This window comes from Callithrix jacchus, chromosome 12 (genome assembly GCF_049354715.1).
Source record: "Callithrix jacchus isolate 240 chromosome 12, calJac240_pri, whole genome shotgun sequence".
Lineage (NCBI taxonomy): Eukaryota > Metazoa > Chordata > Mammalia > Primates > Cebidae > Callithrix > Callithrix jacchus.
Genome location: NC_133513.1, coordinates 16,519,957 through 16,546,916, shown reverse-complemented (window position 1 = coordinate 16,546,916; position 26,960 = coordinate 16,519,957). Strand labels below are relative to the sequence as shown.

The window sequence follows — 26,960 nt, the reverse complement described above, 5'->3', positions numbered from 1 at the left end:
GGAGTTGCAGTCCCGGCTCTTCCCTGCTGCTCATACAGCTCCTCTATTTGAATTTGTGGACAGACCACATTACCCATGATGCATTTGGCTTGCACAGTGTGGTCCTGTGTGTTCTGTGAATGGAGCATCTAGTTAATTTCAGGAATGGTGGTCTCATTCTGGTTTGGGAGCTGAGAAGGTGGGCAGGAAAGATAAAACCCAGTGGGTAGAAATTGCTTGTGTTTTTCCTCACAAATATTCCTTCACATACATTTGTAACACATTCCAGTATTACATTTAGACAGGACCTGCTTTCACATACATGCTTCCATTTTTTAATTCCATTTTACGTGTCCATATTTCACTGTGTTCTGTAGGGGCATCATGACTTCTATGTAATCTGCCATCTGCACAAACCTAAGAGTTGAAGAATCAGCAGGTTGAGTTTTTCCTCCCAGTCTCTCTGCCTCCCATTGCCTCCCTTGCTAATGCCAGCTCTGAATTGGAAAGTAGGCCGGTGGGAAGTGGGGCATTTCTTTTCTATTTTGAACTCTGCGTATCAGTGTGGCCCAGGTGGGGACCAGAGTCAGATGAGTGCCAGCCTCCCCACATCTAATCTTTTGGAAGCCCCGTGTTGTGTTCGTCCTCTGACATTTGGGGAAAGGGTGGTTACTGAGAGACATGACACTTGGCAGATGGCAGAGATACCCAGGCAGATGTGAGGTGCCATTCATGGAGGGAGGCTTGGACTGGCTCAGTGGAACTGGACCGCAAATCGGTGACAGTTTCAGTGATTTGCTGTACTGTCATTTAGCACATGATTAAAATGTTTTTCTGCAGAGTAATTTAACTTTGGGAAATACATTATGTTCTGCTGCTCCTTGAGGAGAAAGAAAGTTAGGGGGCTGGAAGGTGGCAGAGTAATGTAGGTCACAGCACAAATTCCCAACTGGGTTTTCAGTAGAAAACCCGGTCTCAGTTTCCCACACCCCCGCCCCCGCCCCCGCCCCCATTTGCTGCTGCATTCTCTCTTAGAGTTGTGAAATAGATCCTTTTTTTTTTTTTTACTGAAATATGAGCTGCCGTGTTCTCCCAGTGAGCAGGTTACATTTAGCTCAGTGATGCCACGCCCTGACCTGTGCACTGCCAGGAGCCACTTGAACCTGAGCTGAGACCTTCTGTTTTGCAAGTCACTGCTAACAGGAAGTAGCAGCTTTTGACTTCCCTTGCTTTGTGGACCGGCCAGAACCTTCCAGTCTCATAGCAGCATTGTCCAGTTGCCAGGAAGGAGTGGCGATGCTGTGCAAGAGAGCTCGGACCTGCGGGCCTCCTGGCTAGGTGTGTGTTAAAATACGATGTCCGTGTTTGTGACTTTCCATGGGTTAGCATGTCCCAGTTCGGCACTGTTCCAACCACTGCCTCTTGCTTTCCCCCTTGGCCTGCTCTGCTGACTTCTATCAGCCACCTGGCCCTCTAAGGCAGGTGAGTTTGGGACCCCCTAGGAGCCACATGGAACGCACGGTGTTGATTTTGGAGTCGGTAATAGTCTTTGGCTCTGCCACTTAGGAGGAAAGTGGTCTTTTAGAAGCTGTTAGAATACCATATCACACACAGAAAGCACCATATGTGTGCAACTGTTCCTACCAACAGAAAGGGAGCCTCAGGGATGGAGACTGTGGGGAGCAGGTATGTTAGGGGAAGTGATGAACTTCTAGTGTGGAAAAAACCCTAAAACACTACAGAAAGGTAGAAGATGAGGCCCACCATTCACACCTATTCCTGCAATCACTGTCACGTCTCTTATGTAATAGAAATCATCAATACTTACATAAGTCAAGTACAGACTTCACTGTTCTACAATTTGCCTTTTTTTTTTTGAGACAGAGTTTCACTCTTGTCGCCCTGGCTGGAGTGCATTGTCATAATCTCCGCTTACTAGAGCCTCTGTCTTCCGGGTTCAAGCGATTCTCCTGCCTCAGGCTCCTGAGTAGCTGGGATTACAAGCGCCTGCCACCAATCCTGCTAATTTCTGTATTTTTAGTAGAGACAGGGTTTCTCCCTGGCAAGACTTGTCTCCAACTCCTGACTTCAGGTGACCTACCTGCTTTGGCCTCCCATAGTGTTGGGGTTACTGGCATGAGCTACCACACCCAGCTGCCTTTCTTAATTTCTCTCGGTCCTTCTAAAAGCTAATACTATCCACTGTAATGGGTGTTGCATATTTATTTCACCGTTATTCTACTTGAACAGTTAAGAGGTTTCCAGATTTCTCTCCCATAGACTGTGGTGTGAAACATTTTAATGGATACCCATTTTGGCAGGTAGGTCTACAGACTTGATGTCTAGAAGCCATTCTGGCTTACAGGGTGTGTGGATTTTAAATTTCACCCGACATCACTAAAGCCCGCCCTCTTATACCAATTTGATATGCAGGGTTTGGTCTGGATCAAAGGGGAAGCCATTCTTTCCAGGCATGCAGGACAGCTGCAAGAGCAGGGAGCCCCAAGTCATCCCCTGTGGCTGGAGAATAGGGCGGCTGGCCCTATGGTCAGGGTGTGCTGGGACCTAGGGCGGAGGTTTTGGTCTCTGTGGCTGGAGCCGTTGCAGGTGCATGAGCTCAAGGCTGTGCTTTCCGAAGAGCATGCCAGCATTGGGTAGTGGATGGATTGGGCAATGGGCTGGGGTGCCCTCATGATGTTTCAGACAGAAGGTGGGGAGGGCCTGACCAGATGGCCAAGAGGAAAGGGGGACCTGGGTTTGGAAGGCCCTACCAAGAGGGGATGTGGGGCCCCACTCCATCGGGTCCTCATGCTCCCTGGTCCTCATGGCAAGGGGGCAGCAGTGGCATTGCCACCCTCTGGGATGAGGACGGTAAGACTCGAGTAGGTGACTAGGCTGGCAGCTCGGGTGATGGAAGGGAGTAGCAGAAGATGCCAAGTTTTTGAGGCCGAATAACTGGGTGCAGGGAGGTCAAGGGGACAAGGAGGGGAAGCCTGTTTGGGAGCAGATGAGATGAAAATGAAGCATTGAGGTCAGAAACTGGTCTATCTGCATCCTGAAGGCAGGCCCGGATCCAGGAGAAAGCAGAGTGAATGTCTCCTGGGAAGGCCACCTCTGAGCTGGCTTTAGTGTCAGTTTCTCCCAGACCTGCCTCAGGAAATGTATGTTTTCTCCCATCTCAAGTTGCAGGAAATGTATGACCTCCCAGTCAAGAGGTCAGAGAAGTGTATTATAATCGTCTTGCTGACAACTAAGATGTAGCAGTCATGGCTTGGAGGAGTCCACAGCGACAAAGCAGAGGCAAGAGCAGGAGGTGTCACCACACAGAGCTGGGAGTCTGGGTTGCCGTTTGCAGGAACCGAGACAGGAGCACGTGGGGGAGACGCGGTCATGATCTCATTAGTCAGGATTGCCTTGTGCTGATGCCATGTTCCAACTGTGTGTTCCTGGCCCTGTCTCCTGCAAACAATGAATCATTCTTTCAAATAAATACTAATATGTTTATGCAGACTGTATACTTGCTGTGAGTGGTATTCCAAGAAGTAACAAGTTTTGGAAGCACAGCAAGTCCTTAAATTGGCATTCTGGACACCAGACTCTAGTGCCATGAGCCTCGCTAGGAGATGCACGTGTGATTTTTTAAGCAGCACCCAACAGCGTTCGCTGGTGTTTTCCAGCATTTGGATATTCATTCTAGGCTGTCGTTTGTTGCAAATCCTACCAAACTCAGTATTATGAAGCAAATACTTTTAGATTTCTATGATAATGAGGAAGTCGTGGGAAAGATGATAGTAATAGTTTAAGAATAACTTTTGATTTGGAGAATTCCTGAGAACTCAGGAATTCCGACTTCATCATCTCAAATCCCAGTCTCTCTCAGGAATTTGGAAATACTCTTTGGGATATGATTTCCTGATATAAAACATGGAATTAGCTGACATATCGGGGATCACAGAGGTTATGAGATCGGGTCAGGTGCCCAGGGAAAGAGAGAGCAGGAAGAGGTGTTGGCCTCGGATGGAAGCTATGGACAAGGAAGGGGCCTGGAACCCACGGTGCAGAGGCAGGGGGAGGCAGGAAAGCTTAAGAGAGCCTGGTCAGCCTAGTGAGGGGAGTGAGTGTCTCCCAGGGAAGCCTTCCTCTGCAGAAGAGAGCTATAGAATCAGCACCTAGCCCTAGAGCGTTAAGAATAGCAGGCTGTCCTTCTCCACCATTGCCAATTTGGCTGCAGACCCAGGGAGCAGGTGGTGCAGCACAGCTGTGGTGGCATCCCTGTGCCCCTCCTCTGTGGGGAGAGTGTCAGCAACAAGTCATCGAGGGCAGCAAGGGGAAGCGATGGTGCCTTTGCAAGCCACAGCCCACATCACACCTCTGGGAGGGGCAGGTTCAACTCGACAGCTCTGCTTAGAAATGCGGCTGCCTTTGCCAGGCAGGGCCTCTCTCTGAACGAACTGGATTCTGGAACTGGCCGCCATCTGAGGCCATGGAGGACACTTTGCTGGTGTTTTCCAGCTTATTCTGATATGGAGCACTTTGCAGAATCTGCAGCCTGGAAAGGCAGCCCTAGTCACTCTTTGTGGGTCCTCGGATAGCTTAGAAGCTAAGAGGCCGTTTGGGCTTGTGGAATCTTAGGCCCCTTTTCTGATGTGTTGATGCACATTTGCACACCAGCAGGAGGCGACATGCTAATGTGGCACCTCCCCCATCCCCCGCAAAGGGGCTCCTGGACAGACCTGTGACATCTGAGAGCAGCGCCTGTTGGCCACTGCCGCCGGCTGTCCTCATTTCTTACTTTCTTAGCCTTGTCATTGTCAACCAGGTGTATTATTTGGAGGGAGGGGACACCCCGCTACCAGGACTGACACCCCAAATTGGGGCCTTGGTTCTGTGATCTTCCAGCATCAACAGGCACCCCGAATTTACCTCTGTCGAGTGGGATGCCATGGCACACTCAGGTGCCTGCAGGTCCAGGAATATCATCTAAGCGAATTAAGCCATTGAATTGTCAGCAGGGAGTGGTGTCGGAGCGCAGCTCATAGGCCCCATCTAAAGGGATGAGCCACTCCTCACCCAGTTGATTCCCATTGTATAGGACTGCAGCTAGCCAGACAAAAATCCTTGACCTTCTCAAGAGGTGGCAGAAATGCACATCTTGATATAAACTCTTCATGTTTACGTCGGTTGGCAACTCCTTTATTTAACACATCCGTGAGCTGCATGGGGTCCACTGTACCTCAAAAGCCTTCCAGGGCAAAAGGGGACTTCGGTGCATAAATGAGTTTAACATGTGAAGCAGTGCAGGGTGAGGGCAGCAGGGCATCCCACCTGACCCCAGGGGATCACGATGACAAGGTGCTGAGCAGGACAGCTCCAACACCAGGCCTCAGGGCAGAGCGGCCCCTGCAGTTCTGACTGAGGTCCTCATAAGAGTTTGGGCTCCATGAGAAATAGGTCCATTGTATTAATCCCTGGGCAAGTGATGTCCGCTCAGTGCCCAAGTACCGCCTGCACACCTGTCCTCTTACTCCATGTGAGGCCTGTCTACACAGCCAAATGCCCTGCTCTTCGGGGAGGTGTCCTGCGTTTCTCACACCTTCTCTATGGCAGCTCCTTTTGCTTCTTTTCCTCTCTGTGTAGCCAGCAGCTGCTCTTGGTTACCTGTAGAAAGAACACAGCCAGTGATTATGGAGGGTTTGGTTTTTGGTTTTGAGTTTTTTTGTTTGTTTGGCTTTTAGCAGCTCACCAAGAAAAGTGGGTCTTTGGAGGGCAGTTGTGTCTGTTCAAGGGAATTGGTCACAGGTTAGTAGAGTTGAAAGAAAGTCTGATATTCTCACCTATTAAATTCAAAAAGCAAAATTCTGTTCATGGGTACAACTCACCTGAAGGAGTTCCTGCAGAGCGCTGTGGGAGGACCTTTGATTGTGCTTCTCTTGGTGTTGCCACTCCCCTGTCACTCACTGCCCTCTGCCCTACTAAACCCTAGTGCGTTTCCTTGTGCCTCTATCCCTCTGGTTTTTAACTAGAGGCAATTTTGTCTTACTCCCCAGTTCCAAGGTCAGCTGGCAGTGAATGCAGACATTTTTGGTTGTTCCAACCATGGGGGACAGTGCTACCAGCATCTAGTGGGTAGAGGCAAGGGATGTGCTGAGCATCCTACATCTCACGGGACAGCCTCCTCCCTGCACAGCAGAGTTATCTGACCCAAACGTCAGTAATGCCAAGGTTGAGAAGCCCAGACCTGGCCTGAGAAGCTGGCCCGCTGGGTCTTATAAAACCAGCTACAAAGTCCTGGGACTCAACAGTCAAGAAAGACAGAGGGAGGAGAAACCAAGGTGTATTTAGCACCTGCCGGGGTCCAGGTATTAGGCCAAGAGTTTTTCATTTCTTTGTTTTTTGAGACAGAGTTGGCTCTGTCACCCAGGCTGCAGTGCAGTGGTGCAATCTTGGCTCACTGCAACCTCTGCCTCCCAGGCTCAAGTGATTTTCGTGCCTCAGCCTCCCAAGTAGCTGGGTTTGCAGGCGTGTGCCACAATGCCGAGCAAATTCTTGTATTTTTAGTAGAGTTGGGGTTTCACTGTATAGGACAGAAGTTATTGGCCAGGCTGGTCTCGAACTCCTGTCCTCAAGTGGTTTGCCCACCTCAGTCTCCCAAAGTGCTGGGATTACAGGTGTGAGCCACCGCACCTGGTCGGCTTTTCATTAATTAAGTTTGCACATCCTTTCTTTGAGGTTGTTGTTACAGTCCTTTTTTTCCAGACAAGGAAACAGCCTCACGGAGTGAAGTGGCCAAGCCATAGTCTCACAGCTGGGACATGGCAGTGTGGGGAGTATGAGCTGAGCCTCTACCCTTTGTCACTGTCACACCAAAATGAAGCACTTAAAGAGCACTCCTAAATATCTTTGGGGTTGGGGCTTTCCAGGTCCTGCATTTTAACTGCGGGTCCTCTGTGCCCCGAGGAAATGAGGCCAGGCTTGGTCACACTCGCCTTCCACCACTGTGTGTCTCCTCTGGAGGCCCTCAGAGTACAGAGGCTGCAGCCACTGTGTAAGCCCTGCTGCCGCTGTGTCCACGTGAGGTCTATTGGTACTGTCCAAGGTGCTATCCATCGCCCCTTCTTTGAGGTAATTGCAGAAAGGGCTACAAAGTTGAGCTAGGGAGGGTTAAGGAACTTCTGAGAGCTTTGGCCCCAGCTGAGAAAACGGGTCTTTGATACCTGTTCAACACCATTCCTTGCTTGTTTGCCCATGAGCCGAGCCCCTTGTCTTCTTTCATCTAACACACCCAGGATGTTTTACCTGGACCAGAGAGAAGGGTGAACAAAGCCCAGCTTTGGCCCCATCACTCGTCCATGAGTGCTCAATCTGCTGGCTTAGCAAGTGTCACTCAGAAGATAAAGCAGGTCACGGCTTGCTGAGTAAGAACAGGATTTCATGTTTTTCTTTTTCTTTTTTACACATGAGAACTTGCTGTGACAGAGTTGAGGATGTTTTTCTCACTAGCTTGTTCTGGGAAGGCAGATTGAGAAATTACTAATGCAGTAGCAAACAAGCCATACTCTCTGGGTTGGGGGCGAGGCTTGTTTATGACTTTCACATTAAAGGTACAGGCAGAATGGCCTCATCCATGAGGAGGAGCGCAGCAGCCGTGCAGGCCTGGTTTTGACTTGAGGCTGTGCCATTTACTATATAAATGACCTGGGATTAGAGCCTTTAGGGACTTCGTGCTTCTGTTTTCCACTCTGTCAAATGGGACTAATTATAGCTGCTACCTCAGGAGGTTGAAGAGCTCACAGCCTGCACAGTGTAAGCTGTGGCTGCAGCAGGATTCACTTTTGTGGCTAGCAGGAGTGTACACAGGTAATTTCTGGGTTCCTTAGATGCAGGGCAGAGCTGGTATTAAGAGGTGTTCAGGGGGCTGGGCACAGTGGCTCATGCCTGTAATCTCAGCACTTTGGGAAGCCAAGGCAGGCAGATCAGTTGATGTCAGGAGTTTCAGACCGGCCTCGCCAGCATGGTGAAACCCCCTCTTTATTTACACTACAGAAATTAGCTGGGCATGGCAGCGGTGCACACCCGTAATCTCAGCTACTCAAGAGGCTGAGGCAAGAGAATCACTTGAGCCTGGGAGGTGGAGGTTGCAGCAAGCCAAGATCGTACCACTGCACTCCAGCCTGGGTGACAGAGTGAGACCTTGTCTCAAAAACAAAAAGATGTGTTCAGGTCATGGGGGGCCAGAGGAACACACAGCAAGCACATTGGTTGAGCATGTTTAGGAGACAATGTAGATTTCTCCTGTCTCCACCCACGGTCACTCACTTTCCTCCCAGCTGTTGGTCAGGTCGATCTCGGAGGCTGGGACTCTGGGATCTTGTTAGCATAAAGATGCCATCCGCTGGCCAGGCCCTAAGCTGCTGAGTGGAGAGACCAGACTGCAAGTGCCAGGAACACCCAAAATAATGATCTTCTTTTCACTGCAGTAAAGTGGTTAGTGTGGTCCGTGGTCAGATTTCAGTACAGTGGCTAAGCCAAAGCTCTGTAAGTAATTTCTTACAGGAGCTCATCAGCAGCTTGGTACATGACAGAAAAAGCAAGAGTTTGAGCAAAACAGACCTGGGCTCAAATTCCAGCTCAGCTACATAGAAGCCTTGTGAACTTGACCTCTGCCTCAGCATCCCTATCTATAAAAGGGGGATAGTGGCAGAGATCTCACAGGCTTGTTGGGAGGATTAAAAGAAATATTACGTACTAGGAGCTTCTCAAAGGGAAGGTATTTTGACTGTATTTTTTACTTCTCCGCTCAAACTCTCACTTCAGTCCCAAAATGATTTGAGTTGGCAGCTTAGATATTATTACAATTGCTTGCCCTACTTCATGTCTTTTATTTTTAAACATTGGAACATCTGAAACTTCACTTTGGAATAAGGGAAGCAGATTAGGTATTTTTGGCACAATGACCTCCATCCTATGTGGGATTTGCTTTAAAAAACAAGTAATAAAATATCTCCTGTATCAGAGAGATGTGTCCATGGCATACAAGAAACTGACTGCCATTTATAGACCAAAATTGTCCTGTCCTGCCACAGTATAATTGCTTTTGGGGACAGCTTTCTTCTCAGTGGGTCAAGCAAATTCACAGCTTTCTGCATTTCCCCTTGTACTTTTTATTTTTATTTATTTATTTTTGAGACAGAGTCTCACTCTGTCACCCAGGCTGGAGGGCAGTGGTATGATCTCGGCTCACTGCAACCTACCTGTCTGGCTTTAAGCGATTCTCCTGCCTCAGCTGGGATTACAGGCATGCACCACCATGCCTGGCTAATTTTTGTATCTTTAGTAGAGCGGGGTTTCGCTATGTTGGCTAGGCTAGTCCCAAACTCCTGACCTCAGGCAATCCTCCCACCTCAGCCTCTCAAAGTGCTGGAATTACAGGTGTGAGTCACTGGGCCGGACCTCCCCTTGCCCTTTTAAAATGATGTCTGGGAGTGATAACAGAATGGTTACTTGGTTTGGTTATCAGTGATCTCCTGCCATGTCATTGCTGTATAACAAACATGCATGATACTGGTGGTATGTGATAATAACGTATTGCTTATGCATCAGGTGATGGGCTAGGGGGCTTAGCTCATGCTGGCTGAGCTGACGTCTATGTCTGGTGATCAGCAGCTGGCTGTGGTTGCAGGATGGCCTTGACTGGGAAGAACGGAAAAACGGGGCTGTGAAATGGAAAGAGGCACAGATCTTCTATCCTCCTTCCAGGGAACACAAGCAGGGCAAGTCCACCCACACAGGTGCCATCCAAGCTCTCAGCATGTCACATTGGCTGATGCCCCATTGCCAAGGCAGGTCACAAGGCAGAAATCAGAGTCAGAGTGGGAGGGTACTGCACAGTCACGTGGCAAAGGAGCACAGAGTAGGGTAGATGATGGGGCCGTTTGTGCACTTGCACAGATTAATGACCTAGGTAGGATAAAGGGTGTCTATGGGCGTGCAGCACTGCCGTGAAGTGCTAAGAAAGTGACATTATACGTAAGAAGAAGATGAAACACAGACTAGTAATTCAAGCCAAAACTGCCTCTGCATCCACACTGGGGCTCAGAAAGGCATCCCCCTGTGTATTCTGGGATAGGGCCAAGTTTAATAGATTGACCAGAGTTCTGCTTGCCTTGACTTTCACAAAAAAAAAGTTTTAAATTAACACACAGTGAAATTGTCTTTCGTTGTTCATATTGAGGTTTGTGAATTTAAACACGTGTATAAGTTTGGGTAACCACCATCACCATCAAGATATAGACCAGTTCCATCACCCTAAAAATCTTCTTTATTCTTTTTCCTCATTTCCTTTCTGGCCACTCCCTCCCACCAAGCCCTTGTCCCCATCCCTATAGTTTGTCTTTTCAAGAATGTCATATAAATGGAATCATGTGGTAAGTAACCTCTTGAGGCTGGCGTCTTTGACTCAGTACGTCTGAGAGTCATCAAGTTGTTGGGTGAATCAGTAGTTTGTTTTTATGACTGAGCAATGTTTGGTTAAATGGATATACCACAGTTTGTTATTTCATTCATAAAAGATACTTGCGTCGTTTCTAGTTGTTGGCAATTTTGAATAGAGCTGGTGGAAACGTTCAAGTGCAGCTTTTTGTGTGAACAGAAATTTTCATTTCTCTACTGCAAATACCTAAGACAGGATGACTGGGTCCTATGCTAAATGTAAAAAACTGTGCATTCTCACAGTGTAGGAGCAGCCCAGCTGCTCTGCACCCTGGCCAGTATTTGATGTTGTCATGATTCTTTACTGTAGCTCTTCGCAGGGATGTATAGTATCTCATCATGGTCTTAACTTGCGTTTCCCTAATGACGAATGATGTTGAGCTTTTCATGTGCAGATTTTTCTTTCACACATCCTCTTTGGGGAATTATGTCTGTTCAAGTATTTTGCCTGTTCTTAAAAACTAGGTTGTTTGTTGTTTTACATAGGCTGAGTTTTGAGGGTTCTTTGTATATGTTGGATATAAAACTTTTGTCGAAACATGTGACTGGCACATATTTTCTTCTAGTCTTCAGCTTGTCTTTTCATTTTCTTAACAGTGTATTTTGCATGACAAAACTTCTCAATTTGGATTAAATTCAACTTACTTTTTTTTTTTTTTCTGTTCTGGATCAGACTTTTGGTGTCATGTGTAACAACTGTTAGCCTAAACCCAGGTCATAAAGATTTTCTCCTAGGTTTTCCTCTGAAAGTTTTATAGCTTTGCATTTAGATCTGTGATTCATTTCAAGTGGACTTTTGTCTAAGATGCAAGGATTGGGTCAAAGTTAACCTACTTCCCATGGCTACCCCACTGCCCAAGGTCAAGTGGAGGGAGGACAGGACAAAAGAGAGGCATTATGGGTTGGCCCCCACCCTCTTGGGACCACAGCTCTTCTGGTTAAAGAGCAAAGTTTTCCCCTGTATTAATTTCCTATTGTTGCCATAACAAATGAGCATAACCTTAGTGGCTGAAAATTACAGATTTATTCTCTAGCCTCTGTGCATGCCAAAAGTCCAAGATTGGTCTGCTGGACTACAGTCAAGTTGTCAGCATGGCTGGTGCCTTCTGGAGGCCATGAGCTGGTATCTGTTTCCTGACTTCCTGGAAGCTGCCCATGCCATGGCCCTTTCCTTACTTCCAGCAACTACTCTGGGACCCTGAGATTCCACAGGGTGCATCTAAAGAGTCCAGGATCGTCTTCCCATCTAAAAAGCCTGAATGTAACCACAGCTGCCAGCTTCTCCAGGGATAAAAACCTGGGCATCTTTGGGGGAACCATTCATCTTACTGCTCCCTCCCCAGGAGCATCAGGTGCTTCAGGCTGAGGCATGAGAGAAGGGGTGAAAAGAAAAACATGGTCCCTCTACCCTTTCTAAAAAGTAGCAGTCCCTTTTTCCACTCCTGGAGCCAGAGCTTCAGGGCTTCTCTGAAAGCTCTGCCTGTTCACTCCCTGCCCACTTTTGGGGTCTGGCTGCCTGCTGTCTAGGCTGGAGGGTTCTAGAGGGGGAAAATGGTGAACTCACTGCAGGTTTGATGGGACAGCAACAGCTGATTATCTCCGAAGCCCACCTGCTGCTGTTTACTTCCTGAGTCACTGACTAGCTGCCTGGTGCATCCGCTCCAGGTTTGAAAGCTACATTGGTGGGAGACGTGGGGGAAGTTACCTTACTACATGATATGCACACCTGGATCCCCTTTCTCAGCATTGTCTATCCCGAAGCATTAGGGGATATTAGTGCATGAAAGGAAGGACTATGGAACCATGTATCATATCGGGTCCTGGAGAGCTTGCCATAAGCAGGGGAATACAGCGAACAGTGGGGATGGTCAAACCTGATGGAGCACTTCTGAGTGCCTGAATTACTATCTTTAATTTTCACAGTATTCCCTCTGAGGGCAGTTACCATGTGCAGACCCCTGGTACAGATAAAGAAACTGAGGCTCAGGAGGGTCATCAACTTTTCAAAGTATGTACACTTACTGCATGATGGATCCAGGATCTCAGACCCAAACTTCTGTGATCTGAGTCCCAGGCCATAACCACTCCAGTGTGTACTTATTCATCAGCCTCCCCAATCAGGCTGCCAACTGGTTCTCCGTGCCGGACCTCCACCCTGCGGTCACACTCTCGGCTACATCTCTGTTGGGCTCCGCCACGTCTTCCTTCAGCCAGCTCCTAATGCAGCTGTGCTGACACCCATTTACCTCTACCTTGGGCGGGGAGTGAGTTCTGGATTCCCATCACCTCCCATCTTTCCCCCACTGTGGCAGCCAGTGCCTGTGCGTTTCCCACCCCCTGGGATGGAAAGGTCCAGAGGGCAGGAACCTCACCTCTTCCCCTCTTCTCCCAGCTGTGTAGTACAATGTCTGGAAACTAGTCTATGCTTGGCGAATGTTTATTGTGAGGAACCAACAGCTATTTTCTCCTGATTGCCTGTGGTACATCCTAGGGCCCACATGTGATGTTGGGTCTACTTCAGGAGATTTGGCTTGTCTCATGAGTCCAGAAGGGCTCATGTTTGTGGCAATCCTCTGTTTTCTTTTTTAAAAAATTAGTTTGGCAAAGATATCCCTAGTTTGCAGTTAGTCCAAACCTTGCAATACTGTCTCTTCCCAGAAGGATCCCCTAAACTGATCCACTATTTCCAATGCAGCCCATGCAGCCTGGACTCCTGCTGGGTGTCAGGCCCTGTGCTAAGCCTTTTCCATGCAGGGTCTCATGTAATCTTCAATTCTAAGAGGCGTAGGACCTACTGTTATTCCCATTTTATAGATGAGGAAACTGAGACCTGGAGAAGTGGGGGAACTTGCCTGAGATCACACAGTTGGTAAGTTTGAGAGCTACCGTTTGAACTTGGGTCTGACTTTCTTTCCTGAGACAGTCTCTCGATCTGTCACTCAGGTTGGAGTGTGATGGCTCGATCTCAGCTCACTGCAACCTCCACCTCCTGGGTTAAAGCAATTTTTCTGCCTCAGCCTCCCAAGGAGCTGGGATTACAGGTGCCCACCACCATGCCTGGCTAATTTTTGTATTTGTAGTAGAGACGAGGTTCCACCATGTTGGCCAGGCTGGTCTCAAACTCCTGACCTCAGGCGATCCACATGCCTCAGCCTCCCAAAGTGTTGGGATTGCAGGTGTGAGCCACGGCACCTGGTGTTGGGTCTAACTCTTAAACCTCTGTTTGAAGGCAGAGTGTTGGGAGCATGGACTTTGGGGCCAGGCTGGTGTTGGTTCCAGTCTCTTACTCTTAAATCCTGTGCATATAAGCCCTAGACTATCACTGCCTGTTTTTTTTTAAACAAACCATTAGTTAAATGGGCAAGTGAAACAAAAGCATCTAATAAGGTGTGTGGAACCATGAGAGGTACTTAAAAATGCTAAATATCTGAATCTCTAGAGGTCCCAGAAACAGCATGTGTCATTAGGGACTCTGCTTAGCAAAACTATGGAGGCCCACTTCAAATTAGCTTAAAGTGGAAAAGTAGTACTTACTACTCGTGTAACTGGAAAGTCCAGGGACAAGGCTAGATTCCGGAATGGCTGGATTCAGAGGCTCAGATACTTTGTTGGTTTCATTCTCAAGCCTGTTCTATCTGATAGAAAGACAGATCCTGGCAGCTGTGTACCTTACAGACTGTTTAGATCTAGGCCCTGAAGAATGAGGGTCTCACTAGCTCCTACAAAAGTCCTAGGAAAAATCTCATTCATCATGTTGCTCCTCATAGCTGCATCAGAAATTCTAGGGAGATTCTGATTGGCACAGCTTTGGGTCATCCGTCCATCTGGGTCCATGCCTGTGGCCCCGGGAATGGAGCACCTTGATTAGCCAAATCTGGGGCAGAGGGGTAGAGCGTTCAGCCTGCCTAAGCTCATGGACTGAACAGGATCGTTCCAGAAGGAGGGGACACGATTCCCTGAAAGGAGAGGTGGTGGGTGGGCAAACATATGCTCGTGCTGCGGGGTCTGGTGTACAACTGTCAGTGAAGCCACAGCCACCTGTGCCAGCGAACTGCTATGTAAGAAGCTTGTGACACCTTTGGCCCAGGCTTCCACGCCCACTGAGCCACGAGATCACACTTCTGTGATGTGTCCCAGTTGATCCTCCCCAATGGAGTGGGCAGTGCCCCAGCACTCTGCAGCTGATGCCATCTGTATCCAGACGTGCTTCCAGCCTGCATTCTATAAGGCAGTCATATTGGAAAATATTAACCATGGGAATTAATGAATTCTGGAGTTGGAGTGGGTTTGACTGGAGGAGATTTTCCAAGTTTATTTGCTAAGCTGTCTCTGGTGCTTTAAAGATTTGGCCCAGCCCATGAGACAGGAACACCTTTCTATTTGAAAGAGAGAAGCCAGTGATAGAACATTTTCTTACCACACTACAAGAGCGTGCGTATTCCCTCATCCTGGATTGGCCAAGGTGGAATCCAGCATGCTTTTGTTATAAGTGAGGAGCCCATCTGGTGGGAGAAATGCTCTCAGCTACGGTCATGCCATGAGTTAAACTCAAAGGCCCTGGACTCTAGACCCAGTTGACTTATCACATGGCAAGCCCACAGGAGTCACGTGTAGGGGCAAAGGTGTTGCAGCAGGTTTGGTTGCTGAAGGCTGCTATGGGAAAGAAGTCCATAGTCCTACCATCCTCACCTGTGCCATTCCTGAGAACAGGTGGATGGGAAGGGGTGGTGTGCACATCAGCCGAGGGCCAGAACCATGACAGCTGATTCCTTAGCACACCCAGATTGCAACTCACCGTCTACCTGAATAGGACCTTAGACTCTGAGACGGCCTCCAGGCCACAGGGGAAAGGGTGTCTCCTGACACGCAGGCATGGTCAGGGAAGGTGGACCCCAGAGTCATGAGGCAGCGACAGTCAATACTGAGACTGGGAGTGGAAGGGGTCATGGGGCTTGTCTGGTAAAACATTAAGTATCTGTCAGCTACAGGGACTTGAAAGTTTCTTTCTATACCTTGTCTTATTCTGAAGAAGTCGATTTCATGATGGTTGCGGGGGGGGTGTCTCAGTGGCATTTTTCTGTGGGGAATTTTGTGGCTTAGGAACATTCTCCAGAATGTTCCACTAAGGGATTCATTTGTTCCGCAAGCATTTCTTAATGAGTTGTCATTTCTGACTCCGTGTCAGGCCTTGGGATCCGCAGGTTCATGCCAGATTCTATTTACTTCTCACGAAGCCCTTGAGAGAGCTATCACTCTAGTTCTCTCCCCTCACCATCCCTTCAATAGGAGGGGAAGATTAGGCCCAGAGAGGTGAAGTGACTTGCTCTGGGTCGCACAGCTGGTAAACTGCAGAGCCAGGATTCTAGAACGCAAGCTCTTACCTGCTGCTTCATGCTGACTTATTCAGCAAGAACTGTGGGGAAATGCCTACAGACAGCCTGTGTCGACAGAGCCCTGGCCTGTGGCAAATGGATCAGTAATCAATAACTGTTAGATGTTATCATCAGCATCCTGTGTTCACCATATTTCCAGATGAGGAAACTGAAGCTCAGAGAGGTTGAGGAACTTGTCCAAGGTGGCACAGCTAGAAAGCAGCAGACTCGGGCTTCAGAAGCCAGCTCTGTGAGGCCCCACTCCCCTAGCACAGCCATGAATTACAGACATTCTGCCAGCCCTCAGAGGAGCAAAAATGATTGGGACCAAAAAGGAATGAGTGCGGTGGGTAATAACAGGGAAAGGGCCCCTGCTCTCAAGCAGCTCCAAAGAGTACTGTTGAATGGTTTGCCATGTGGACCTTTTTAAATTTGGAAGACCTTCCCCCTCCAGAGCAAGGGTGTCACATACTCCCAGTGCATACAGATGGCAACAACCCTTTGTCACACACCAGGTGCACGGACCCCCTTCCCAGCTGGCTCCACCCCCGGGACTGTTCCTTCCAGGGCTTGTGAACGGATAGAGTGCTGGTGACTCCCCTCCTGCAGCCGTGGTGAGACTGTGTCCTGTTGGAGTGGGTGACCAGGGCCTTTGCCAGCAGAGGACTTAACAGAGGAACCTTTGAATAGACGGAGGAACCCATTTCCTCTGGAATGCAGACATACAGAAAGCAAGGGTCTGGCTGTTTGTTTCCGTTCTCTCAGTCTAGACTGGCCTTTCCCCACCCTTTTGACTCCCAGTTAAGGGGAGTGGCTGGTGCCAGGAGATGAGAAGCCTTCAGATTTTAACCTGAGGTGGAGAGGCAGCCTTGAAACACAGCTTTTGCCACTAGGCAGACAGCAGCCCTTGGAATCTACACCTAGAGCCCGCTCTGGGGGGTGCTGCAGTGGGCAGGGCAGAGACGTCCCTCAGCTGAGCCCGCCAAGCCCTGCAGATGCCAGGCCAGGTCTCCTGCTGCACCTGCTGCCTTGCTCAGCTCCCAACAGCAAAGCCGGCACAGAGACATCCCTGCTGTGACTCTCCAGACACCTGGGCAGTGACCACCTCTGCTTGAGAGTCACTTTGAGAGAAGAGCCTATGCTGTGGGGGTGGGGTACCCTGAGCATTCCAGGTGTTTGGGGCCACTAATATTTATTCGGACAACTGAGGGCAAATGTGTGCTTCAGTGGGGACTGTAGTTTGAATACCTCGATGCCAACATTGCAAAACAAAATGCACTTCAGTGCACACGACGGGGTGAAGCAGGCCTGGGTTTGAGTCCTCAGTCTGTTACTTACCTGTGCAACATTGGACAATGTATTCTCCTCTCTGCACCTATATTTCTTCATCCACAAAACAGAGCTAATAAACCCGAGCTGGTAACATAGTGATGGGGGCTGACGCAGGGAGTATAAAGCATCCAGGCACATAGTAGGTGCTCATTGCTATGGAGGAAAACTTGACCTCCCTTTTCCATCTTTTGCCCAACTGTACTCATTTGTTTTCACACTACTGATAAAGACATACCTGAGACTGTGCAATTTACAGGAGAGAGATTTAATGGAGTCCCAGTTCCACGTGGCTGGGGAGGCCTCACAGTCATGGTGGAAGGGAAGGAGGAGCAAGTCCCATCTTAAGTGGAGGGTACAAGGCAGAGAGAGAGCTTGTGCAAGGAAACTGTCCCTTATAAAACCAAGTGATGAGACTTACTATCGCAAGAATAGCACAGGAAAGACCTGTCCCCAGGATTCAGTCATCTCCTACTGGGTCCCTCCCATGACATGTGGGGATTCAAGATGAGATCTGGGAGTTGGATGGGGATCCAGCCAAACTGTATCACTAACCCAAGAGGATAACACGGGTAGAACAGAAATACCAGATTGATCTACTGATAATTATAAACAGTTACCAAAAAAAAAGAGGGAAAATCTTCATTTCTGAATCCATCTAGAACCACTGTGCTTAAAGCTGTTATTTTGACTAGAAAACTAAGAAAACATGATGAGAAAATTACAGAGACATTTAAGCAGCTACCTTCCATGCAAGAACATTTATTAAAGGAAGTTTTAAATATAAATGATTAGGATTGCTTTCAAAATACATGAAAGTAAAGGGATTAACATGAAACAGTCACAGGTGAGATCAGGCTGGTTTGGTTTTCTCCAGGGCTGGGCTGGGAGTGGAGATGAAAGTCCTAGGAGGATGAGAGCGGACATGACAAGGTCAGTTCCCCGCCCTCCATCCATCTGTTCCTCCAATAAGTACTTACCATGCTGATAGTTGAACAGCAGATAAAACAAAGTGTCTGCCCTCTCAGATGTTCTGATGGGGGACACAGACGTTGAAGAACCAAGGAGACGTGAGTATGTTGGGTGGTGATTACCGGGGAGAGGACAGTAGGAAAGGACATCACAGTCATTGCGGAGGAAAAGAGGCCGGCTGGGGATGTGCTGTTTGTGCTCCGGGAAGACCACTACGATGGTTTGACATGAATTGGGGACCTGAGGCAGTGAGCCAGGCAGAGGACGCAGCAGGTGCTAAGGTCCTGAGGCTGCGTGGATTTGGTATCCTGGAGAAACAGCACGGAAGCCAGGGCAGCTCTCGCATAGAAGCTGCAGCCAGGGGGATTCTGGCTGCCATGTGGAGCCAGCAGAGAGCGGAACTCTGTTGTGGCTGATGGAACAGGCACTTAGGGGATCGTATGGTCACCCCGGGGATAGGGGATGTGCCTGGGGCAGCCTGCCAGGGGTATTCTGAAAGCAGAGCGACCGAAACCTGCTGCTGGTTTGATTGCGGATGTGAAAGAGGAGTGAGGAACTGGAAGAACAGAGTCTGGAGATGAGGTTAACAGCCTCCCCCTACCTCACAAGGGGATGGTGAGGGTTAAATGTCCTGCCACAGAGTCGGCCTCAGCACCACCAAGCTGTCCCATGGGACAGAGGTAGGATTCCTACCCCCGAGCACCATCTCCTATAATGAAACCTGGCCCCCAAGTTCATGTCTGGGATCTGCACAGCATGTCACTCATCACTGCCTCTCTAAGCCTCCTGCTGTGAACCTACAGCTGTTCACACTTGCCTGCCACCAAGCAAGATGGGCACAAGGGCGTGCCACAGGGACAGGCTTACTGAGCCCCAAATTCCAAACTGGAGTTGAGCAAAATGAGCTGCTTCCTTCAGTAGCATTTCCAGAGCTCTACAGGGGCCCATGCCAGGGGTTTGGGGACACCTTACCCTCCGGCCTGCTCTATTGGGAGCTGAGGGGATGCAGCATGGCACAGTAGTCTAGAGTGAAGGTGGCATCCCGGACTTTTGCACTGCTCATGCTTATAGAGAAGGCAGGTACCACCCCTGGCATGGGCAGGTGTGATGTAAGAAGATGTCACTAAGGGACACTGAGGTCCATTTCTTGGGTCCAGGAGGAATTTTTTAATCCCTTTTTTTCATTCTTAATCCTGGCCACACACAAACTCATTCCCACAGGGACTCACACAGGCCACACTGGATGTTGCCACAGTGTTGGGTCATCTGTCCCTCCTCCTGGCTCAGCAGGTGTGGACCAGACTGGGAAGGATGGAGGTTGTAGTTCATGGAGCCCTGCTCTCATTGCTTGGTGCTTCCCTGGGGAATGACAGTGCAGGTTCTGCACCCACATGGAAGGGAGTCCCACACCTTTCAAGGTCTCCTTGTTTGTAAACCACCCCCAGGCCCCCAGACCATGCCTCACCCCTGTAGCATGTCATGTGGGTCTCTTGGACAGCACTGGGCTTTCAGGATGAGTGGTCATGGCTGTGTCTTATATGGACAGATGCCTTGAGGGTGAAGCCTTCTGAGAATTGCCTCTGTCTGTGGCCTTTCCATGAGGGTGAATTCTCCATAAGACCCCACATACTTTCCAGGCTGGGGTACTCCGCCCAAGCCCCACAGAGGAAGAGGCTACTCAGGGGCCTCAATTGGTCTCAACTCAGCAGGAACTAGTTTAAAACCCAGGGCACCTCAGGGCATCGTTTTGGTGTAGAAGGGGCAGGTCCCGTGCTCCAAGGTGCTTTCTGGGCTGAGTTCATCCCCCATCTCCCCCGCCCACAGGGCTCTGGGTCAGAGCGGGGCTGTGTTTTCCCCGGGGCGGGCCCAGCTCTGTCCAGCTCTCAGTTCCTCAGCTCTGCATCCAGGGACCTTGGCGTGGATCCTGCCAATACTGGCATTCACTTGGGCAGCAGGTATTCTCTGGCACCTGCTATGGCCAGGCACTCTCCAGCAAGAGGACTGGCGAGGCCCCTGCTCTCCCGTGTTTTAGGTCCTTTTGGGTCAGCATAAAAAGCTTATGGAGTATCTTTGAAGGCAAGGCCGCTCTTGCAGCTGGGTAGGCATCGTTGTGTTCAGTTTTATGTTACACAGTGTTATTTCTTAGGGACACAGCAGATGGAAAATCCTGGGGTAGAGTTTTGACCTTTGATATAGCAATTATCATCATGATAATGTTTGCTATTTATGGAGTGTATACATGAGCCAGGTCCCCTCAAGTTGCTTGTGTCCGCTGGGCACAGTGGCTCATACCTGTAATCCCAGCACTTTGGGAGGCTGAGGTGTGGCAGATCACTTGGGGTCAGGAGTTGGAGACCAGCCTAACATGGCACAACCCCGTCTCTACCAAAAATTAAAAAATTAGCTGGGGGTGGTGGTGTGCATCTGTAGTCCCAGCTACTTGTCAGGCTGAGGCAGGACAGTCTCCTGAACCTGGGAGGTGGAGATTGCAGTGAGCCAAGATTGTGCCACTGCACTCCAGCCTGGGTGACAGGGTGATCCTAACACACACACACACACAGAGAGATGCTCATGTCTTTTTCATCCTCTCACAAAACCAGTAAGGGACTCTAGGACCCCAGGACCCCAGCCGTAAGGCCCATGCCGCCTTCTGCTCCGGAGCCCTCACCCCCACATGGTCTCTGGTAGGAAAGCACAGCTGCTGAAGCTAGCTTGAGGCAGTCCCAAGGCCTGGCATCTTGCTATTCCAGATGCCGCTCAGGAGGCCCAGGACAGTCCCCATACAAAGTCTGCTCCAGCATTTACTTTGAGATCTGTTGGTAATTATGAGGTGATTTCCATTTGCAGCCAAGGCCCATCATGGTTTCTGTGCCCTGTGCTGGCATGCCTTGCCTCTTTGGCCCTGTGTGGGCATATGACTGTGGTTAAACAACCAGAGATTGTTCAGACTAGAACAGAGGTCAGCCAATTACAGCCCACAGGCCAAATCCTACCCTCCGCCTGTTTTTGTAAATAAAGTTTTATTGGAACACACCCATTCATTCACACTTCATCTATAGCATCTTTCTTGCTATAAGGGCACAGTTGAAGAGTTGTAACAGAGACCGAATGGCTCCCTGGAGCCTTAAATGTTTACAGTCTCACCTGTTACAGGAAGTTTGCCAACCTATGGGCTAGAATACTGAGACTGATAGACACCCACGTGGAAGGGAATACCTTCTATACCACGTGTAGTGATACGGAAAAAATCTCCGTGATATAATCACTAAGAGGAAAAAGCACGGAATAGGAACACGCATAATACCTTTCTAGTTGTAGAAATAGTAAATATGGGCCAGGCACAGTGGTTTAGGCATGAAGAGGCGAATCACCTGAGGTCAGGAGTTTGAGACCAGCCTGGCCAATGTGGTGATCCCCATCTCTACTAAAATACAAATATGAGCCATGCGTGGTGCTGCACGCCTGGTGTCCCAGCTACTCAGGAGGCTGAGGCATGAGAATCGCTTGAACTCGGGAGGTGGAGGTTGCAGTGGGCCAAGATTGTGCCAATGCACTCCACCCTGGGCAACAGCACGAGACTCGGTCTCCCCAAAAAAAGAAATAGCAAATATGAGGATACTCACACCTGTGCATTACATGCTTCTATATGTAATGGATACCTCTAGAAAGATACATTAAAAAACAACCATGGCTTCCAGGCGGACTGAGATGGGGAGACTCACATTTCCATGCATTCACCTCCTCATGCTTTTACTCAGCACTCCTTTCTGTGTTACCTATTCAAAAAAGGTGACAAACTAAAATGGTTTAAAAAGCATACTGAGGCTGAAGAGCTGAGATAGGACGGAGAAAAGAATATGTTTTGCTTTATTTTCTTCACCCTGTCATGGAAGAGTTTTGAGTGGTGTTTTCATGATAGACTCTTTCTGGGAGGAAACCTGTGAGGGAAGCTCAGAATTGCTGGGTTTTTTCAAAAGCGGAAATACATTTTTAGTTGAATCATAAAGGTAGAACAGCTTAGGGCACAGTGGAAAGGTGTCCTTCATCTAAATATTTCTTCTTCAGCCGAGTGACAGGCTCCTAAAAGAGGTGCCATCCAGGCGAGGGAAGCCTGCCGTTTTCATCATCAGGTGATCCTCCTTCCTTGAATGATAGCTGGTCTGAAATGATGAAACAGTGGTCCATAGCTGCCAGGAAAGTCTTAGGACATCCTCAGTACCATCGCGCAGACTTCCCCACAGGGAGCCTTCAGCGACAGAGTATGCTCAGATCTGCCATCTTGTGAGGACAGTCGAGAAATTACTTCTCCAGGAGGTTCAGACACCATTGAATGTAACCAGCTTCTCAACCCACCAAAAAGCCACCTGTCACCTCAGACATAGGGGGAAATCATTCTTTTGGGGGCTAGTCTTTACATTTGCAGAATTTCCCCAGCCATAAGACTGCTTTCAAGTCGGGTCTCACCCACAGCTTGCACATGGGATCACCCGGCATGCTTTTAAAAATACAAAGGACAGGTTTTGTATTTTTAAAAGCATGCCAGGTGCGTTAACCTGCCTAGTTAATGCAACAGTAATCTCTGGAGCTTGGGCCTGAGCATCCGTTTTTTTTTTTTAAGTTCCTCAGGTGACTCTAAGGTGCATCCAAAGTTGAGAAGCCCTGCTTTCAAAAGGCTGGATGGAGCAAATTCTGGTGCCAGAGTCAGATCTGAGTCTGAGGCATCAGCCCGGCCTCCTCTTGTGAGACTCAGGCCCAAATGTTTTCTCTGAGCTTTCGTTTCCATTTCCATGCGATAGGATGCAAGTGCCACCCTCCTTCCACTGGGAACTTCTGGAAGGGAGCAGCTGACAAGAAATAATCATTTCCTGGATGCTTCATTGCATAACCAGGGCCTGCTTCCATAGCACATGGTTGTCAGAGTCAAACTTTGGCTTCCCCATCTTGGTTCTGCCACTTAGTGGCTGGGGATACAGACCAGGTAGATGATGATTCTGAGCCTCTGTCTGCTGTAAGGTGGAGATCGCTATACCCAACCATACTGAGCTGCCATGAGGATCCAGTGAGACCACTCAGCCAGGCTGTGCCCAGCACAGTGATAGCAGCTCCTGCTGGTCCATGTCTGTAGAAATGGTGGTGAGTCTGGGCTCAGATGGGAAGGGTTTTTGGGCCACTGTCTCAGCTGTGCTATCACAGTGAGAGTGCAACCATGGATGATCCGGAAGTGTCTGAGGCTTCATTCCAGTACACCTTAATCTACAGATTCTGCAGAAAGGGAGACAGCGGCGGATGAGGCAGGGGAGGGCCCTGGAGTCCGACATCCATCACCACACCCCAGCTCTGCCTCCTAGGGGCTTCTAAGCCTGGACCAATTAGCTTCTGTGTATCAGTTTCCTCATCTGGAAGAGGAGATGATAACGGAACTTCCCTCCTGGCTTTTGTGAGGGTTTGATGGGCCAATACCTGTAAGACAGCGAGGACGGTGCCTGGCTCAGAGCAGGGGTGAGGACATGGTTGATTTTCTGGCTCAAGTGCTGGAGTGAAATACCTCGGTCCATCATATCACCAACCATCAGTCCTCAGGAATCTTGCTCAAAAATAGGCCTTCATTCGTCAATGATGTCTCCGGCACCAGCACACAGGCCAGCCAACTTGCTGCCCTCATGGAGTTTACATTCTCATGGGGGTGACTGAAAGAGCAAAAACCAAATTGCTTTCAAGTTGGCTCTCACCAAACAAATGGAATGACTGCAGTGGGAGACACAGGCCATGAAGGGCATTTACAAGGGTTGGGGGTGAGGGAGGTGTAGACTGGGAGACTGGTAAGAGACATGGTATCTCCAGTGAAGTCACTTCTGAGCTAAGATGTGAATTCCTCTCAGCTCTGAGATTTGAGTCATCCCGAGGAGGGAGCAGCCAGCAGTGTGAGGCCCTGACGTGCCACAGGAGGGGTATAGCAAGTGGCAGATGGCAGGGCATGGGCAGGTGTGGACACAGGGACAGGACAGGCGAGGACAGCAGGCAGCATGTGAGGGGCTGAAATCAGGAGAGTGGGATATGACCAGCTTTAAGAGGCTGTGGACACTAAGTAGAGATGGTAACTCCCGCAACACTGACTTCCGTGTAGGTCAGGCTTGGCCTGGGGTTTGCAGGCTGGGGAGGTATTGGGCATCTGGCTCACAGCTCTGGGGTCAGTGCACAGCTGCAGTTATTTCCAGAGGCCGTGCTAGCAGATGGGGAGTTGGAAATTCGTGGGGGAGATTGTACGAGACCACTCGGGCCACCCGTGAAGGCCTATGGAGGAAGGTGAGAAATGAGTAGCCAGCCAACCCTGGGAAATTGCTGGAGGAGACGTAGAGAAGGCAAGCCCGTCTGCTCAGAGCTTGCGAGATGTGCTCACTGGTTGAACTTTTAAGTAGTTCTGTTGCTGAAAACCGGGTCTGACTCATTCCAACCTGCTGAGCCTGGTGTAGACCAGCTCAGACTAGCCCCAACTGCTTAGAGCAGGCAGTGCTGGTGCACACCTGCCATCACAGCGCAGGAAGAGGGGCCCAGCAGAGTGTTCTAGGGGGATCTCTAAGCAGCAGTTGTGGGCTCTTTTGCAGGATGCTTTGTTCTTTTTTGTTTTTGAGATGGAGTCTCACCCTTTCACCCAGGCTGGAGTGCAGTGGCATGAGCTTGGCTCACTGAAACCTTTGCCTCCCAGGATTCAAGGGATTCTCCTGCCTCAGCCTTCCAAATAGCTGGGATTACAGGTGTGCACTACCACGCCCAGCTAATTTTTGTAGTTTTGGTAGAGACGGGGTTTTGCCACGTTGCCCAGGCTGGTCTCAAACTTCTGACCTCAAGTGGTCCTCCTACCTTGGCCTCCCAAAGCACTGGTATTACAGGTCTGAGCCACCGTGCCCAGCCAGGATGCTTTGTTCTTAATCAAATGAGCAGTGTGTGGAAAAGTTGTGGCTAAAGCTGTTTTAACGATGAGCGTGTACAGAGTGGAACATGAACGTCGTCCTTGGCTGCGTCCTCGTCTCTGCCCGTTGGCGTGTCTGTATACACATGGGTACTTGCTTCATGTGTGGTTTCAGTTTTAACTGAAATGGGACCAGATGTGTCTTGTTCTGAAGCTTTTCACTTACTCAGGTCCTGCGGATGTCTCTGTGTCCCTGCAGTGGGTGTGTGTCGTGCTGCTTCTGCTCCCCTGCTATCCCAGGTCCATGGGTCCCACGCATGGGCATGGGGCTATTTCCACGCTTCCTCCTCAGAAGGACGCTGTCCTCAACATCCTCACACGCGTCTTTGTGAACTTGTTCAACAATTTTGTATAGGAGACACCGAGACATGGAGCTCCCAAGTTAGAGGAGGACAGACACACACACATGCACACACACGCGTCGGTTTTCTGAGGTTATACCGGTTTATTTCGCGTGAGCGCCATTCCTTAGAACCTCCCAGTGCCTGGTAAGAGCCGCCTTTGAGTGTTTTTCAGTTTGCATTTTCCTGTTACCCATAAAGGTAAGTGTATTGAAATGTGCGCTCTCCCCCCTTAGAATACACTTATTTATTCCCGACATTTGTATTGAGCACCTGCTCTGTTCCACTCTGTCTCCGTAGGTGGCAGGGTGCTGGGGAAGAAGACAGATACCTCAGCATGTCATGCAGAACAGTCGGTGCAGGGGAGGTGGATGGGGCGGGGAGCGCAGCAAGGAGGGCCTCTGGAGAAAGTGAGAGGCGACGAGGGGGTCATCCAGCTGTAGTGCCTTTCTTTCTTGCAACGGGGTACAGGAGTGTTCCTGCCTGGTGCCACCCAGGAACCTTGAGGGTGGCTGGAGTGGTGGGGAGGAGGGAAGGAAGAGGAAAGGTGAAAGGGCAGATCAGGGAGGATCTCAGAGTATAGGAAGGCTTATTCTCCTAGAAAGGCTTGGTGCAGGAGTGATGAGATCTGGCCTGGTATCAGCTGGGTCGCTCAGGTGAGGCATGGAGCCTGGACTGTAGGCAGCAGATGAGTAAGAGATGAGGGTGTCCAGACCCAGGGTATGACCTCCCAGAGAGCAGGGACGCTGTCCGCTTTGTTCCTCTTGTAGCCCTGGTACTACTTGGCATGTGGAAGGGTCACCGATGTTGCTGGAATTACTGAAAAACACATTGGTCAGCCTTTCTCCCATGAGGCAGGCGCTGCCTTTCCTTGTGTGTCTGCTGGGCTGCCGGCCCCTCTGGTTGCTCTTTGGGATCCCCTTCCCACACTCGGGGCATTTCCCTAGCTGCCATCTCCCAGGCCGTCTTTCATTGCAGGGAGTCACAGCTCTCCGTCTTGACCCTTATATATTTTTGCATGTGGTATCAGGTGTGTTTACATCACGCCGACTTGTAACGCCACCTGTGTAGTATCAATTTTCAAATGTATTTTATTTTTGCTCATTTGTCCTCTGGACTCATGCCGTGTCACCATAGCATTATCTGAGGCTTAGAGGACACTTTTGTTATTAATGGACTTGTAAAAGTAACATAATCCCCACTTCCATTGAGAGAGGTGAGTATGGATTATCACTCCTAGTAACTGAAAGTCATCCTTGGAGAGGTTAAATAGCTTTGTCATCACGACACATCCCGGATGTTGCCAAGTCTGAAATCTACCCCAGGGCTTTCTGATTGCGAGTTTGGTGTCCTGGTGTTATACCCCATCTCCCTGTCTAAGCTGGCAAATGCAAGGTGCTGTGAGGCTAGTGGGGAGCAGTCCACTTGTGATTTCTCTCACCGGGTTGAGTGCACCGGACATAATTCTAGGCACTGGGGATATGGGGGGCAAGACGACACTAGATGGTGACA

General features: G+C 49.5%; 2 protein-coding genes across 10 annotated transcripts in view; one reads left to right on the top strand and one right to left on the bottom strand.

Moving 5' to 3' along the window:
* Window positions 1-26,960, top strand: part of SNX29 (sorting nexin 29) — a 591,074-nt gene that overhangs the window by 544,336 nt on the left and 19,778 nt on the right. The window lies entirely within an intron of this gene.
* Window positions 5,151-26,960, bottom strand: part of CPPED1 (calcineurin like phosphoesterase domain containing 1) — a 257,223-nt gene continuing 235,413 nt past the window's right edge. For all 3 annotated transcript variants that reach the window (XR_013524651.1, XR_013524652.1, XR_013524654.1), the window contains one exon: window positions 5,151-5,637. The gene's annotated coding sequence lies outside the window, so the exon portion shown is untranslated. The remainder of the gene's footprint in view (window positions 5,638-26,960) is intronic.